Source organism: Chrysochloris asiatica, unplaced genomic scaffold, assembly GCF_000296735.1.
Source record: "Chrysochloris asiatica unplaced genomic scaffold, ChrAsi1.0 scaffold00337, whole genome shotgun sequence".
Taxonomy (NCBI): domain Eukaryota; kingdom Metazoa; phylum Chordata; class Mammalia; order Afrosoricida; family Chrysochloridae; genus Chrysochloris; species Chrysochloris asiatica.
The window spans coordinates 2366265-2384030 of record NW_006408855.1 but is presented as its reverse complement, the minus strand read 5'-3'; the positions used below and the strand labels follow the sequence as shown (position 1 = coordinate 2384030).

General features: G+C 41.3%; 2 pseudogenes; one reads left to right on the top strand and one right to left on the bottom strand.

The window, feature by feature from the left end:
• The window catches only part of LOC102824696, a 78763-nt pseudogene extending 76520 nt beyond the window's left edge, over positions 1 to 2243 (top strand).
• A 12431-nt stretch (positions 2244 to 14674) lies between these two features.
• Positions 14675 to 15899, bottom strand: LOC102824320 (annotated as a pseudogene).
• Between the last annotated feature and the right edge of the window lie 1867 nt (positions 15900 to 17766).

Below are 17766 nucleotides of genomic sequence, written 5' to 3'. Positions count from 1 at the left end.
AACAGTCGCTGGAGAAGGATGTCATGCTGGGTAAGATGGAGGATCAGAGAAAAAGATGAAGACCCCCAACGAGATGGATCGGCCAAGTGGCAGCATTGATGGACTCAAGTGTGGCAGCAGCAGTGAGGTTGGCCCAGGATCAGACATTGTTTCGTTCTGCTGTGCATGGGACCACTATGAGTCGGTTCCGACTCAATGGCACCTGACAACAACAACAAAGTTATGACTTTGAAAGTGAAGGTCTTCACTTTAAACTTTTCTTTTAAAATGTCTGAACCTTTGTCACCTAGTGTTTCTTCCTACACATATGGAAAGTGGGTGCTTTGTTTACCATTATTGTCCTAATATTAAAAGATAAAGATAGTGAGCACATGAATCATGCTTTTTAATGTTCTCACCAGTATTTCATCCAGTGTTCCCAGTGGCCCTGGAGGATGGGAAATGTTTTCCAGGGAAAGGGATCCCCTCCTTTTAGAGAAGGTCACTGAAACTGATGAGTTGATTTGTTTAAGGCCTTGTATAACTGCTAATAAGCTTTCAGATTTGTTGTTTCATATGTATAATTTCCAAGCCTGGTTACTTGGGTATGTTGTTGTTGTGATTAAGTGCCACTGAGTCGATTCCAACTCATAGATACCCAGTATAGGGTTCCTGAGGAGCAGCTGGTGAGCTTGAACTGCCTACCTTACAGTTCAAACGGCTATACAGCGCCACACCAGGACTCCACTTGGATATATTCGTCACTATTTAAATTCTCTACTAACAAGAGAACTGAGGAGAAGAGGAGCCAACCTTGTAGAGGATGTTGCTCCAATTGTACCTTATTGACTTACACATAGTAGGTGCCTAGCTCAAAGACAGTGACTAATAGATGTTTATTAACTGAATGAATGAGTGTAGTGGGCAGGCAGGTGGGAAGCAGCATTCTGTTCCTAACTAGTACTGCCGCCCCTCATTATCCCATGATTGCCCTTTTATCCGTATGTTCCCTTCAGCACCAGAAAAGAAAAAGTAGGCCAGTATATCAGTATTTTTCAAATGTCAGAGGAAGAATACATGGAAGTTCTGTTTGGTTTCAGCGTTGGGAGAGCTGACAGAAAAGCTTGAAACTACTAGATCCAGAAAGCTGGATTGTGTCTGATGCATAGCAGGGAGAAGGGTGGACATATTTGGCAATGAGCGTAGCACAAAGGCTTGACGCTGGAATAAGCTGAGTGTGTTTAGGGCACCCTGAGGGGACCAGTCGGACCAGAGTAGAGAATTCTTATTGTTGAGTTGTTGTTGTCAGGTGCCATCGAGTCAGAACTGACTCATAGTGACCCCATGCACAGCAGAACGAAACAATGTCCAATCCTGAGCCAACCTCACTACCACTGCCACACTTGAGTCCATCAATGATGCCACCTGGCTGATCCATCTCGTTGGGGGTCTTCCTCTTTTTCTCTGACCCTCCACCCTACCCAGCATGACATCCTTCTCCAACGATTGTTTCCTCCGGACAATATGTCCAAATTTGTTGAGTAGTGAGTGAGGGGCTAAACAGAAAAATAGACTAGGTGATGAAGAAACTTGGATAATCAGCTAAGAAAGGATTTATTTTCCTTGTAGGAAAGGAATGCTTCAGAGTATTCAAGACTTCCCATGTCACTGTGGACATATTTGGCAATGAGAGACTTTTAGTTTAGGAAGGGACCAAGGGAGAAGATGTGAGTCCAGGAGCACTGCGTGGGGTGAAATACCTTACAAGTGCTTCTTGGTGGGCAGAGTTGTGCTCTGTGAAAGGGTATGAGGTTGAAAGTCTAAGCTCTGGGCAGCCTTAGTCCTGCCTTAGGCTTATCCCTTGGCAGATGCTCTCAGCCAAGCTATCTTTGAGAAGAGGTCTGATAGCTTTTGCCATGAAAGCTCTTATCTGTTTGGGATTGTGGTGAAATGGAATTGAACGATAATGGAACTTTTTCGTCAATTTTATGAAGCCCTCTTATACGACTTAGAGTTTTTCAAGATTAAGTATATCTAGAAGCAAGAAAAGGGCATGTGTACCTGAGACCTTCACTCAGAAATAAAGTGCTGTAACTGTTTTGTTTGTTTTTTTCCCCTGCTTTTCTCACTCTTGCTTTTAGTATGGTGTTCTCATCCCACCCAGTGCACCTCAAAAAAGGAAACTGAATTGTTCAAATTCAGCCCAGAGTTCAACTAAGCGACAAGCAACATGCAAAGCCAGAGTCCAGCTTTTCAAGGATTGACCATGTCTGAATGTGACAAAAAGCCCTCTCTCTCTCCCAGCACAGTTAATGTAGGGGATTTGATCAGAGTCCCACAAATTTAGTATGACAACAAGAGCTTTTTAATGTTTTAAAATATCCATTTTGGAGCTAAGAAAATTTTTATTCAAAGGGTATTACGTACATCTTGCTGTGTGTGCTGTGAAAAATACAGTTTTACTTATTTTTAATAACAACTAAAACCTTTTTCCTTTTGCAGGCTATATTCTTAGCATTACAACTCTTTTATATAATCTAAGCTTTGATGATAAAGGGCGGTTTTTAAAAATTTTTTGAAATGAGACAAGGCTGTCTTCCTGTACCCAGTTCTACAGAAATTCACCAAAACCACTCAGTTAGAACCCAAGCTGTTGATGTTCAGAGAGTCCTGAAGATCCAGGGCAGTGAGGGGTGGAAGCCATCAGCCCTAGCCATCCTCTCCTTTGACACACCCTTGACAGTAAACTCCTGATGGGCTAGAAGTGAGGAGGCAGGCAGTGCAGGTGAGCTGTGGAGTGGTGGGCATGCCCTCTCCTTCCACATACAACCATGTGTTCTGGTGTGTTGGCACTAGGATAGAAGTATTTGAAACATCTGACACCTTATGTTATTACACATACTTTGGCCCAATCTCTGAATTGACAATTGAGGCTTAACCCTAACCCATAAGAGAATAGTTGAAACCCTTCTCCCCACCCCCCACAGTGATGCTATAAGATGGGATAGAGAAGCATAGGTAGGTCTGCCAAGGTACTGGTGTCCTATCTGTCCTAGCCAAGGACCTCTAAAACATCCAGGGAGGGAGAACTACAGGTTTCAGATTTTGTGTGCCCAGTTCCAAGGTCAAAAATGTAATATTTTTTGGTATTAAGATTGCTTTATTTTTGTATATCCTATGGTTTGAACCACAAGGTCAACGGTTCTGGAAGCCCTATACATGGTTGGCATGAGTTGAAACCAACTCAACACATTTAACAACAAATCATTGTGGTTATTCTGTAACATTGTATCATTCTATCTGTTACATAGTTTGAATAGCTATTTTGTTTGCCTCTTTATATATTCTTTGCAACTAATTTAATGATGAAAACCTTGTGCCATTTACAAGGTTAAATTTCTCTTTAAAAACATCTATGTTACTTGTATTAAAAAGGAAACTAACAGTTTAGCCTTTAGAGATACTGAACATTATCGCCTGAGACTGTAATGTAAATTGACCTGCAAGTTCAAATGACTTGTTACTTCAACTGGGTGAGGGAAACAACTTCAATAAAGCTTTGTGAATGTATCTCCCTGTTGAAACCAAAGGGGTTCTCTTTAATGACTCTCTCACACTGTCTTTTGTGCCCAGTTTTGACCCTTTTATGCAAAGAGAATGAGTGTTGTATAGGAATTCACCCAGATGTTTCTTAGCTATGGTAACACCTAAGGAAACAAACTATGTTGGTATTTAACTGGGTCTGTGGTATTCAGTTTTCCTTGTTCAATAGCCTTCTGACAGGATGTCAACACTTGTATGGGAAAGAATAAGGACTTTTCTTCATTTTCTGAGCTTCAATTGTACCAAGAAACATATGCCTGCCTTCCTTTGAATTCCCATCTACAGAGGTTTCCAATTTTTTTCCAGATATACAAATCTCTCATTTGTTTCTTCCACAGTTTCTTTCTGAACTTAAATGAGCAAGCATTTGGCACACTAATGGTAGACAGAAAGAAATCCCTCGGTGTCCTAAAAACAACTAGGCAAAAGAAGGACTGATGCTCAGAGAGTATTAGCGTGGTTGAACCCAAGTTTCTGTGGTTCAATAATACTCTTTAAGCTGAAATAATTTCAAATGTATTTACTTGTATCCATTGGGAATTGTCAGGAAGGATATACTTGAAAATGTTATTGTTTTAGGGGTAATTAAAATTTAGGTCATTTTATTTGACTTTATGTCTTTTCAGTTTTCTACAACTTTGTTATTGTTAAATGCCATCAAGTCGGTTCCTATTTATAGTGACTCTGTAGGAATCCTGGTGTGGCACTGTGGGTTAATGCACCAGACAGTAAAGCTGTTTGAACTTCAAGGTCGGCAGTTCAAGCTAACCAGCTGCTCCTCAGAAACCCTATACAGTGTCACTGTGGGTCGGAATCGACTTGATGGCACTTAACAGCAATACCAATAGGGTTTCTGAGGCTTTCGATCATTAATGGGAGCAGAAAACCTCATCTTCCCATGGAGTGGCTGACAGGCTCAAACCTTAGACCTTGTAATTCACAGTCCAGTGCTTATCTCATAGAGTGACAGTGTTCCCTTTTTACAATAAGCATGGATTTATTGTATACTTTCTCAAAAGGTAATTTTCATGAGTTACACCTCTTGGGTGAGGAGTACTTTTTACTCCAGCAAAGTCCCCTTTCCCAGATACCAGTGACAACCTTCCATTCCATTCTTAGGTCCACAGTCCACATCTAAGGTTAGGACACTTCACCATGCATTTTTCCCTTAGGCTGCCTCAGGCTGCCTGTGTGAAGCAGGCCTAGAAGGCCTTCATGAGTGGGTCCAATACTTTGTTACCATCAGAAACTATCCACTTCCAGGACTTCAGCTTAGTATCCAAACCCCCAGCTTCTTGATGTGGAACGGCCCCTGCTGGACTGGCACCTCAAGTTGAAGTGAATTCCCCATGATACAAGTCTCTGTCTAACCACGGCCCAAACTGACCATTGAGGAGAAGAGGCCATCTTGTCATGCTCACTCCTAGGTGCTGAGACTTCAGAAAACTCTAGGGTAAAAGACCCCAGGCTCAAAAATGTTTAACAGACATGCTTTCATTAAGCCTAAAGCAAGACAGAGACAATAACAAAGCCAGTCGTTAAAATGAGGAAGACCATCAGCATGGACCCAGAGGCTGATGGAATCTGCTGAGTCACAGTTATGATGTCCATTATATACTACACAAGGTCAGTGGCTCAAACCCATCATGATGTCACTCCTTGGAAACCCTATACAGGGTCACAATGAGTCAGAACGGACTTGACAGCACTTAACAACAACAACAATATACTACACAGGTCAAAGAAAAAACAAGCTCATGATTGTTGGCAGGTCAATTTATTCACTAGTTCAGGTGGGACTACAGCAGCCATTAAAGGATTCTGATACTTACATGTGTCCTCGAGCATTCCCGTCTTTGCTCTACTTAGGTGGTTTTATTTAGGTGAGGTGGTGGTTGCAGGCTGTGCAGTTGGTTCTGACTCACAGCCACTCAGTATAGAGTTTCCAAGGCTGTAAATCAGAAAGCCTTATCTTTCTCCCATGGAGCTACAGGGAGATTCGAACTGCTGTCTTTGGGGTTAGCAGCCCAGCAGCTCATAAACGCTACCAGGTCTCCTTGTTTTACGTGTTGTTGTTAAGTGCCATCAAGTTGGTTCCAACTCATAGCAACCTTTGTATTGGGTTTCCGAGAAGCTGATGATGAGTTTGAACCACCGACCTTGAGGTTGAGTGCTTATCCTATGGTGCCACACCAGGACTCCTGTTTTCTTAGGCACAGTTATTAACCAGTCCTCTTTTTCCATAATGTAACTAAGGGAAAGAGTGAATGGACCTTATCCTAACTTGTCTAACTAAGGCCAAGTACCTATAAATCTGGGAGTTTCCAGTGTCCATATTAATCCCTTCTTTTGATCAGAAAATTTCAGTTGAACATCCTTTGTCCACACCATCATTATTCTTTGTATGACCTTACATTATCTTCAGCATGGACTTGGCTTACAATCTTCAGTATGGATTTGACTTCCCTAGATGGTTTTAGAAGAAGCTCTGGTAGCATGTTGTTGTTGTTGTCAGGTGCCATTGAGTCGAAACCGACTTATAGCGACCCCATGCACAACAGAACGAAACAGTGTCCAATCCTGGGCCAACCCCACCACCGCAGCCATCAATGATGCCACCTGGCTGATCCATCTTGTTGGGGGTCTTCCTCTTTTTCTCTGACCCTCCATCTTACCCAGCATGACATCCTTCTCCAGCGACTGTTCCCTCCTGACAACATGTCCAAAGTATGACAGATGAAGCTTGGCCATCCTGGCCTTCAAGGAGCATTCTAGGTGCACTTCTTCCAAACAGATCTATTGGTTCTTTTGGCAGTCCATGGCACTTTTAGTATTCTCCTCCAACACCACAACTCAAAGGCATCAATTCTTCTACGATCTTCCTTATTCACTATCCAGCTTTCACATCCATATGAGGTTATTGAAAATACCATGGCTTGGGTCAGGCACACCTTAGTCTTCAAGCTGACATCTCTGCTCCTCAACACTTTAAAAAGTTCCTGTGCTCTGGTAGCATAGTGGTTACAAATCGGGTTGCTAACCTCAAGATTAGCAGTTCGAATCTACCATCCATTTCATGGGAGAAAGATGAGGCTTTCTGCTCCCATAAAGATTTTAGCCTCGGAAACCCTACACAGCGTCGCTATGCATCAAAACCAACTCTACAGCACATAACCACCACCACCAGATGGTTTTAGACCTTTAAAACCATGGCTTCTTGGTTTTTACTGTTCAGGTTTATTGTCTGCATTCTTATCCTGATACCATCCGGTTCTTCACCATGCTCTATGTTCATTTTCACCACACTGTGCTGACTTGGGATACATCCTTTGAGGATCTAAGCCAAATTGAGAAGGACTAAGTTGTCTTTTCAGGAAAGCTGCTTCTGCTATGTTACATAAGTGTATAGAGTCAATATACTGTCAAAGAGCAAATTGGAATTTCTGTTAAAATTAGAGTTTATTGATGGAACAAAACAATACAGGGATCAAATGGTTCTGAAACACAGCATCTCATATATAAAATGGGTTGAACTAAAGCAAAACAACATTTTATCATTATAACAATAGAAAGAATGAGGAACATAAAGATTCCAAAATAGAGTAGCAGTTTTTTCCACTATCCAATGTTAACACTATTATCAGGAATATGGACAGCAGTAAGTTTTTACTGGCACAAATACCTTCTTGGGCTGCAAGAGACATTCTATTTTAAAGTACTAAATTTTCCCTTCATAGATATTTCAGTATTGATCTCTTGAAGTTCATTACCATAATTATTTAGAACAGTTTGCACACATTAGTTAATAATTTACATACGCCACAATATCTTCAAGTTCTGTCTGAGATGCACTTGAAGATGTTGTGGCATTGTTGTTGTTGTTAAGTGCCATCGAGTCGGTAATGACCAATAGTGACCTTATGCACAGCAGAACGAAACACTGCCTGATCCTGGGCCAACCTCACTACTGTTGCCCCGCTTGAGTCCATCGATACTGCCACTTGGCCAATCAATCTCATTGGAGGTCTTCCTCTTTTTCTCTGACCCTCCACCTTACCAAACATGATATCCTTCTCCAGCGACTGGTCTCTCCTGACAATATGTCCAAAGTATGAGAAACAAAGTCTGGCCATTTTGGCCTCTAAGGAGCACTCTGGCTGCACTTCTTCCAAAACGGATCTATTGGTTCTTTTGGCAGCCCATGGCACTTTCAATATTCTCCTCCAACACCATAACTCAAAAGCATCAGTTCTTCTACGGTCTTCCTTATTCACTGTTCAGCTTTTGCATGCATATGAGGTTACTGAAAACACCATGGCTTGAGTCAGGTGCACGTTAGTCCTCAAGCTGACATCTTTGCTCTTCAACACTTTAAAAAGGTCTTGTGCAGCAGATTTGCCTAAAGCAATACGTTGTTTGATCTCTTGACTGTTGTGGCACACTGCCACTAAATGACCATACAATGAAACACTGATTGAAACCACAGAGCCCTTAATATGGATGTATTTGCTGATAAAGGGAGCTCAGTTAGAACACATCCTTGATACAAGTAAATATATGCACACTGAGGTTCATCACAGCACTATTCACAATAGGCAAAAAATGGAGACAACCTAAATACCTACCAGTGGAAGAGTGAATAAACAAATTTTGGTACATAAACAATAGAATACTATGCAACATTGAAGAATAATGATGAATCTGAAAAGCACCTCATAACGAGGATGAATCTGGAGGTCTTTATGCTAAGTAAAATTAGTTAATCACAAAAGGACAAATTATATGAGACCATTATTATAAAAACTTAAGAATACTAAAATATTCTTTGATGGTTGCCAGGGGAGGGAGAGTAAGTCACTGGCTAGAGAATAGAATATTAGCTCCAGTGCCAGGGAGGGCAATCTACAAGAAGAGGGAGGGTGGCAGGATGATGAAGATAGGTGAAGGCCCAGGGAGGGATGCAGGTAAATAGTGATATATACACAACTTGAGAGTCCTGGTGTGACACTGTGGGTTAATGCACCAGACTGCAAAGCCATTTGAACTGTAAGGTCAGTGGTTCAAGCTCACCAGCTGCTCCTCAGAAACCCTATACAGGGTCACTATGAGTCACAACCAACTCAACGGCACTTAACAACAACAACACAACTTGGAACACCAGTGTTCTGCACATATAGATACATGGACTGAGACAGGCTGAATGGGTAAGGAAGAATGGGGTATATAGCAAATGTATTCTGGTGTGACACTGTGGATTAATGCATCAGACTTGAAAGTCTTTCAAACTGCAAGGTCAGTGGTTCAAGCTCACCAGCTGCTCCTTGGAAACCCCATACAGGGTCTCTATGGATCAGAATTGACTCGATAGCACTTAACAACAACAATATCTATATATATCCCTTATGTATTCCACAAAGAAGTCCTGGTGTGGCACTGAGGGTTAATGTGCTGGACTGCAATGTTGGTTTGAAATGCAAGGTCGGTGGTTCAAGCTCACCAACCACTCCTTGGAAACCCTATACAGGGTCACTATGGGTCAGAACCAACTCAACGGCACTTAACATCCCACAAATACATGAATGTGGTGAAGCATACAGCAGGCAAAATTGTGAAAACTTCTTAGATATTAACAACCATTTAAAGGCAATGAGTTGCTGGTCCTGGGAGTTTGGGACCACAGTCTCGGGGGACACAGTCAATTGGTAGAGCATCATCCACAAAGACTATGTTCTATATCCTACTTTGGTGAGTAGCACCTGGAATCTTGAAATCTTATGAGCAGGCGTCTAAGGTGCACTTATTGGTCTCTTCCTGTGCGGAGGAAAGAAGAGTAATAAGAACTGAAAATGCATGGAATCCATTAATTCAGTGGAATAATGGAACATTAGTCTGGTAAGACCATGAGACCGGAAGAACTAGATGGTGCCCAGCTACCACTACCAACTGCCCTGAAAGGGGTCACATTCGAAGGTTCCCGATAGAGCCAGAGAAAATGTGGAACAAAAAATTATTTAATCATAAAAAGTTCTTCAAAGTCTGGGTTTTCTAGTCAGAAAGAGACTGGAGGAACCTGAAACTATGACCCTCGATCACCCTTCAGGTCTGGAAAGGAACTCACCCTCATGACCCAATTTTCAGCCAAGTAATAGATAGGTTTGTAAGGGAGAGAGCAACACTAGCAAGGTATGTATGTTCTCCATGGAATGCTCAATCATTCAAAGTGGAAAGGGCAACATATGCCTCAGGCATAATGAGTAGGGATAGGATAGGAAGGTGGGTGGAATGCACATAGGAACCACAAGGAGGAAACAGGATAAATTGTTACATGGAGGGGACTGTAATCATTGAGAGGAAACAAAGTATATGATTTATTGAATGTAAATAAAGCTGATGATATTGTGTGTAAACCTTCATTCAATTCACAATTAAGAGTTCAAAAAAACAAGTTTCTTAGCTACAAATGTCAGTCAAAGTCCTAAATCTGCAAACCATTACCAGTACATACTATTTGTAACCATTTAAAGGTGAAAGCTTGATAAAATTTAGTAGCCATTCAAGCATAATCCCTAAATGTAATGGGTGTCTTCCAGGCAAAATTTTAAAAGGTTTATTTGGGTTCTATATACAAGAAACAAATAGAGCAGTGAGAAGCAACATGCTTGCTTGACAGCTTCAAAAATTGTCCCCACCAGTATTTCTTTAAATTTTTCATAATTTTATCTCATCCCAAATGGGATCTTTTATGGAGAGTTTTTACAATAGGGACATGAAATTATTTAAGTAACACAAACTCTTGATTAGGTTCTTATCATTAGGTTATGGGATCCTAAGAACAATCTTTCTTCCACTTTTCAATAACCTTGATCTTAGTTCATTGTTTTTTAATTAATGTTTCCTAAATTAATCCATTAAGAAAATCAGAATAATCTCCTTTTCTGAAAATTGTAAATGACAGGCACCTCTCTAGATAAAAGGTTTCTGTCAAAGAAAGTAATAGGAAAGTCAGGGCTAAGCAGAAAAGAACGAAAATCTTCAATAGGACCAAGGTAAATCAGAACAGGTGTTGAGTGAATTAAAGTCTTGACTATAATCCCCACAACTTTTGAATTTTTAGTACTCTGGAGCAGAGACTTTTGTAAATACATGGAGTTAATTGTAGAAACTATAGCACCAGTGTCAATTAGAAATTAGCAAGAGTTTCCATTAATATACATGGTAGTTTCTCCTTGCAGGTTAAATGCCACTATAGGAAAAACCCCTATTTTGTCCCCAAAGTTCCCTCATTCCATATCTGGTTGAAAGATGTTTGGCTTCAGTTGCATCTTTAACTTTTAGCAATCCTTTTTCCAGTGCCTGAGTTTCTTGGAATAATTGCAAATTATTTAGGGGTTTAGTTCCTTCAAAGGAAATTTTCACAGAGCTTAAATACAGAGGATTCAGAAATTTACAAAAAAATCTGATGGTTGACATTTACAAAATAATGCTTAAACAGATTCAAGACAATGGCAAGACCCCAAAACATTTTTTTACTAATCTTAAGATTTGAGCCATTTACCAGTTTATTTTCTGGATATTTAGAGAGTCAGACTGAATGAATGCCTCTTCTTAGGAGCATGCTGTGAGAGGGAGGAAGGAGCAAGGATGCCTGCAGGCTTACTGAGGTATACTGGCTAGCTGAGTTTTGGAAGGCAGCTCAGAATAAACCATAAACAACAACAACAACAAATAAAGACTAGCTTGCATCTTTGACAGAAGCCTTCCTATATCAAGTACCTAATTCTTTTGAAGTCTTTTACAATACATTAGTTATTTGGGGACATGTTTTTTGCCCAACCTATACACTTCAGAGTCCTGGTGTGGCACTGTAGGTTAATGCACTGGACTGCAAAGTCACTTTGAACTGCAATGTCTGCAGTTCAAGTTCACCAGTCGCTCTTTGGAATCCCTACACAGAGTAGCTATGGGTCGGAACCAACTTAACAATAACAACAATACACTTCATTATACATTTCACTATATATCAACTAGAGTCCTGATGTGGCACTGTGGACTAATGCACTGGGCTGCAAAGTCAGTTTGAACCTTAAGGTCAGTGGTTCAAACCCACCAGCTGCTCTTTGGAAACCCTATACAGGGTAGCTATGGGTAAGAACTGACTTGATGGCACTTAACAACTAGGAGTCCTGGTATGGCACTGCGAAATAATGCACTGGACTGGAAAGTCAGTTTGAACCATAAGGTTGGCAGTTCAAACCCACCAGCTGTTCCTAGGAAACTCTGTACAGTTATGAGTCAGAAATAACTCAAAGGCATTTAACATATGTCACAAATTATAACAATTATTAATACATTATTTCAATTATAATTAATAACTGAATTAACTAGTTTACAATAAAATTCCTCCCTATTAACCTTATCCTTTGTGGTAATCAATTAAAAAGGTCAGAGAAAGATGGCACTGCCATTGAAGACAGCTTTTTAACAGATACAGGAATGTTTGTTCTCATTTCTCCGGTGGTGTTAATCCTAGAGCAACATGAGGTGTTTACTCCTGATTGAGCCAATTTGACAAAAATCACTCTTTTCAGGCCTCAGTGATCATTACAGATATGTTGTTGGGAGCCATCGAGTTGGTTCCAACTCATAGTGACCCTGGATAGAGTTTCTGATTAGTGGCTGGTGGGTTTTGACCCACTTTGCAGGTAGCAGTCCAGTGTTTATTCTACAGTGCCATGCTAGAGCTCCAATTGATAGAAAAAAAGCTACTTCAAAAACAATGATGGTTAGGTACAAAGCAATACTTGAAATAACATTCATTCACTAAGGGAAAGTTTAGTTAAGTACCTTTGAGTCAGAGTCAGTTTCAACTCATAGCTACCCTGCATAGGGTTTCTGAGGAACATCTGTCTGGTGGGTTTGAACTGCCAACCTTGCAACTCAAACTGATCTTGTGATCCAGTGCATTATCCCACAGCGCCACACCAGGAAGGCATGTAAGACAAAAGGATAGCAAATACTAGAAAAATAAATAATTCAGTCTGAGAACTTTATCTCTATTTATGTGATCTGGTATTTTGGAAAAAAGAGTTCATATGGTTCTGGATTTGGGGATGAGTTGTCCAAGCCAAATTTTTTTTGTTTTTCATCCTGGAGATTTTTGAATTTTAGTTTTAGTCCTTTAGTTGGTTGAACTCTCCAAGTAGGAGCAGCATCTTTCTTCATTTGGTAGAAGTATATCCAGGTATTTGTTGGTAGATACTGTCAAGTCAGTTCCAAATTCAAGTAACCCTGTGGACAACAGGATGAAACACTCACAGTCCTTTCTTCACTGTGTCAAACCTGTTCATGATGCATCCATAATGCCCTGTAATTTAGTAGTACAAGGAATCACACGGAGAACTACATACAGCCTTTTTCCAACAAGTCTCCAGGGGATCTTTAGCTGATATTTTTTTCTAATCTAGATAGATGATAGATAGATAGACAGATAGATAGATAGATGTTGTTAAGTGCCATCGAGTCAATTCCAACTCATATCATCCCTGTATAGGGTTTCTGAGGAGCAGGTGGTGAGTGTGAATCACCAACCTTGTGGTTCAAACTGGCATTACAATCAAATGCTTATCCTACAGCGCCACACCAGGACTACATATATATATATGTATTTGTACACATATACATACACAGTGGAGCTTCTAAAAGTTTGTGGAAAAATGGAATTAAAAGACAATAGAATGTTTCCATGAACCTTTTGACGTTTTCCGTGTGTGTGTGTGTGTGTGTGTGTGTGTGTGTGTGTGTGTGTGTATTCCTCTGGAAAAATTTTAGGCAGATATTAGGAGTTTTTCTTTTGTTGTTAAAAGGTCCTTTAGTCTATGAAAACGTTCTTTAGAGTACTGAATTTAAAGTGGACAATACTTAGCAATCTTACAGTTGGTATAAATAGCGTAAAAGAAGGCCATTGGTTTTAAATAGCCACTTTTATCATTATTGGAATTTTAGCATTCACAGGCATAATCATTTAACACATTCTGAATATATTTAGTCAGAGTTTTGACATGTGCTATGACATTGTTTAATCTAATCCTATCTGAAGTACAAAAATTTAAGTTAAATGATTATACTAGTAAAATACAGATCTGGACTAACGGAAAGAAAATGAAACTATTGGTCTTTATATCTAGATAATAGAACACTGAACAATAGCAATATTCTTTATACATCTTATAATAATTATTTATGTTTACTCAGTCCAGTGCAGTTAATTTGGGATCCATACAATTCTAGATTAACAGTAAGTTGAAAAACTTCATTTGTTTCTGTATAATAGTTTTTAAAATCTTGATTTAGTCCAGTATCGCTTATGTTAAAATATTATATTTTTCTTTATGAGTCTGATATATCCCATTTTGTGGCATTTCTGATAAATCCGCAAGGAAAACTTAACTGTGAATGACAAATCTAAAAATATCTATGGTGGTGGTGGTAGTGGTTGTGTGCCATGGAGTTAGTTCTAACTTATAGCGACCCTGTATATGGTTTCTGAGGGTATATATATATATATATATTTTAAACTTTTTATTGTAAATTGAGTGAAGGTTTACAGATAAGATCAACTTTGCATTCAACAATCATACATTTTGTTTCATCTCAATGACTACAAGCCCTTCCCTGAAACAACAGTGATCCTATTTCTTACCTGTGGTTCCCCATTTACATCTCTTTTTTCAGGGTACGACAGCATTTAATGGTCAGAAACAGTTTTAAATAGTATTACAATTAGCCACTCAAACTGTGCTGGAGGACATGACCCAACCCTTCTCCGCAGTGGGCAAAGTAGTTTTGGACGTGAGCCCGTATGGGGCCTGAGGGGAGACCACTATCAAACTTCAACCAGTTACCATTCTGTATTCAGTAGGGAAGGAGTGTAAATCCCACATGCAAGAAGAACCCCTTACCCCCAGTGTCAATGGGATGGGAATGCGAGAATTCTAGTGAACAGTAAAGCACTGATGGGACCGCCCATGTAAGCTGTTAGTAACTGAGTTCAAAGGGGCCCAGAATGCCCCTGGTCCCCATCTCCCAAAGGTGCTCATATCCCCAGCTTCTTCATCCAGTCATCAACGCTGGCAAAATTGCCCTCAACTGTGGCCAGGTTTTCACGCATGGTGGTCTGCACCTGGGTTAAGAGCATGGTCCTGTCCTTTAGGGAGCTAGCAATCGTCTGCTGGGCGTATTATCAGAAGCTCGCCAAACTGCATGGCTTGCTCATGGAACTGCTTGATGGAGACCAGTCTCTGCACCGGCTCAGGAAGAGTGGAGGCAATCGGACTCCAGTGCTGTATGGTTTCATACAGCTTGTACACTTGGTTTTGTATATCTGCATCCTCTATAGAGGCTTTATGCTCGGCAATCTTATTGACCTTTCCCAGGACACTCTGTAGTAGAGTCTTCACTTGATCCAAAACTGCAAGCTCCAGGGAGTTCAAGGTCCAGCGTGTTCAAGATCCAGCTTGCAACAGCTCTATAGTCTCCATTAGACAGGCTCCCTGCAGACCTGCAGAAAGGGGGTTCTTAACATCCTGATCACAGCATACAGTTGCCTCTAGCTCTGTCAGGCCCTTCTCAAGTTCTGCAACTTTGGCAGCTTGAGAAAACTTGTCCTGCTCAGGCCGAAAGTGAAGTTCATATGTGACAAGGCTGCTATCCGCAAGGTCCCCACTGGTGCCTTTTCCCCCTGAACCTGTGCCTTTGCTGTTCTTTGTGGCTTCCAGCTGTAGCAACAGGCGCTTAGCCAGAGCCCCATCAGGGTCAGTGAGGTTGATTGCTGCATCTGGTCCCAGCAGCTTCTCCAGGTGAGAAGCAACCAGCTGCTGCTTCAGGGCTATCAGCTGCTTAGCCAGGGGTCAGCTTCTCCTCAGTGGCTGACTCCACTGTTGTCTAGATTTTCTCAACTTTGGTTGTCAGCTCTTGGACCTCATGCAGTAGTCACTGGTACTTTTGCTGAGGTTTCTCCTTTACTCCTAGACCCTCTCCAAGCATCTCATAGTCTCCAAATTCATATCCTGTCCTCTTCGTTTTTCCAATACGATCTGAGAAATCAAGTCCCTTTGTCCCCACTCTCTTGTCTTTGAACTTATTTAAGCAACATTGGGATTGACAATGATATGCTCCACACTTGTGCTCATCAGCTCCTCCAGATCCTCCAGCTCCATATAAAACTCTGCTTGATCATCCTCAAGTAGGAAACTGGTTTCATAAACATCTGGCTCATTCCTGGCAATGCCGGGAAGGTCAGCGCATTTAGAGTCTGCCATGGCGGCGGTGAGGCAGGGTTTGGGGGACTCGGGCTTCAGTGGAGCTGGGGCTGGTGTTCAGATAAGGGAGAGGCAGAGTCCGGGTCCTGGGTTAAGATGGCGGCCACCATTTACATTTTATATTTCACAAATAAACAAAGCAAAAATATTGATACACACATATAAAACAAAAAATATACATTCATTTAACTACCCAAAAGGTACATTCTGCAAACCAGTGTCCTGCCCATAGTAGGCATACAGCCTTACGCAGTCCATGGACCTAGAACCCACAGTTGCTCTATCTCTCTATGTCACCCCTTCTGCCACCATCTCTGTTGTTGCCCCTTTTCTGGGTAGGATTTCTTGCTTCACTCAGGCTCTTCCTTCTTGATAGTCCTGGAATCTTCTGTTCCTGATAGGAAAGATTAACTACTCCCCCCTTTGAGTTACACATTTTCTACAATTACAGTTGTGACAATCACAATTTATCTTGCTAACAATTACAATTGAATCATAAAATCCTATCAGCACCATTTCCCACTCTGTCTCACCAGACCCTTCTGGAAAAGAGGAAAACTATTCAGAAACTAAGCACACCCATGAAAGTTTGTAAGCCAGCTACTTCATGCCTTTATAGCCCTCCCCCATTTTTGATAAGCATCCTGGTGTGGCACTGTGGGTTGATGTGTTGGACTGCAAAGTTGGTTTGAACCACAAACTCGGTGGCTCAAGCTCACCAGCCATTCCTCTGAAACCCTATAAAGGTTTGTTATGCATCAGAACTGACTCAATAGCACTTAACAACAATAACAACTGTTATTGATAGCCAGTGTCTAAATTGCCCATCCCTGACAACTCAGTGGAGTTCTGGTGTGGTGCTCTAAGATAAAGCACTGGAACACAAGATTGACAGTCAGTGGTTCAAACCCACCAGATGCTTCTCAAAAACCCTATCACTTCTTAGAAAACCAGGGTCACAATGAGTCGGAACTGACTTGACAACATTTAACAACAACAATAACTCAGTACACTAAGGAGACAAGTGTGTTCCCTGATATGAAGACTCTTTGATTCCGGCTGGAATTTTGAGCAATTGTAACCATACACAAAAGTCCAGTTCATTGAATTGTAACAGTTTACACTTGCTCACAGTACCAGACATCTTTATATTCATCTGGTCAGGTTCTGCTCAGCTCAGCCCTAGCCATCCAAGCTGGGTTAAATGGGAACCAGCTTCAAGTTTGGGAATTTACACACACATACATCTCCCTGCACTTCAAACCAGCTGGCTACTTCACTCTCAGCCCTAGCCCCCAGTGGTCAGATCAGTGCCCATGGGCTCAGGAGTCCACACAGACCAGTCAGCCCTTCCTCTTCTCTCTCACTCATTTCAAGGTTAATGGGTGCCATGGGACATATCCAAACTCAGCCCGTGTCTTCATTGCTGCATTTGTCCCACTCCACTCAACAAGTGGACTCAAGTGGTCATCAGCCTGTACACTACACTGCTTGTGGGTTCCCTTTAACTTCAATCCTAGAAGGGAATTTTCCCTGATGGGCAGACTTTTCCTGCCTTGATATCTCCAAAGCAAACAGCTTGCTTGAAACTCAAAAAATTGAACAGGGAGGAACAAACAAGATGGCGGATCAGGTGGAAGTGTAGTAAAGGAGCTCTGCCAAAACAACACAGAATACCCAACCAAGCAGGCTCAGGGGCTGGCCCCAGAACTCTGAACCACATATAAAGGAATATTTAGAAGGTTGGAAGGCTCACAGCTGGGGGAATGTGTGACAGAAGCAAGAAATCTATTGCTTTCTAGTCCGGGACACTCGGCTGCTACAGGAGCCGCCGTCTTGGGTGAGACCAAACAGGGAAGGATCGGAG